Raw genomic sequence first — 988 nt, forward strand, 5'->3', positions numbered from 1 at the left:
ACCAGAGGAGCAGCAGGCGAGCTGATATGCCATGGCTTACAGCCAACCTTTTAATCTTGGGTGAGTCACAGAAATGTTGGTCTTTGTTATTTCACAATATGAAGCTGATAAAAATGAACTAAAATCGTAAGCTACACATTCACATGATGAATATTTGATGTAATTCACTGCAAAAACACAAAATCCTTTGGTCTAGTTTCTAGTGCAAATAACTTTGTACACTTGAAATTAGACAAACTAAGTTAAAAGTAACTTTTCGGCAAGATACAGAAGTTAGTAATTCCTCCATATTGCTGAAAAAGTTCTGGTTCCACTTGCAGATTATTTCACTTATATTATGGGGAAACTGTCTTGTTAACTATTGAATGGTTTCCAGAAGCCGATGGAAGGAATCTGCAAACTTCAGACTCACTTGAGTAAAAATATGTTGAGTGCTTCTTCTACTGGAGTACAATTTTTGGCTAATCTAATCTAATTACACAGATTAATACAGTTTAGTCAGATTTGGTAGAGCGTTGATTTAAAATTTGTCAGGAAACCTCAGCAATAATGGGACAACAGTAGAGATGAACATCCTGCTTTTAACTACAAGTTATTGGGCTCATCTGAATATCATTCAAACAATGTGAAAATATAGTCATTTGGGATTTGTTTAAATCTTTTTGATTTTTTTAAAAAGCTAATTAATAATTTTGCTCATGTCTTCTGCATGTTTTTCTTTTTAACTACTACTACTACTTATTATTGTATTGTTTTTGGATTTTGGTGCAGCCTGTTTGTCGTGAAGTGCAATAAAAAAATAAAGTTGACATTGATTAAAAAAAATTATATACAGCTCTGGAAAAAATTAGACAACTTAAAATGATCAGTTTCTGTGATTTTACTCTTTATAGGTATATATTTGGGTAAAATGAACATTGTTCGTTTATTCTTTGAACTACTGACTACGCGTCCCCGAGATTCCAAGCAAAAATGTAGTATTTATTTG

Source organism: Poecilia formosa, unplaced genomic scaffold, assembly GCF_000485575.1.
Source record: "Poecilia formosa unplaced genomic scaffold, Poecilia_formosa-5.1.2 Scaffold331, whole genome shotgun sequence".
Lineage (NCBI taxonomy): Eukaryota > Metazoa > Chordata > Actinopteri > Cyprinodontiformes > Poeciliidae > Poecilia > Poecilia formosa.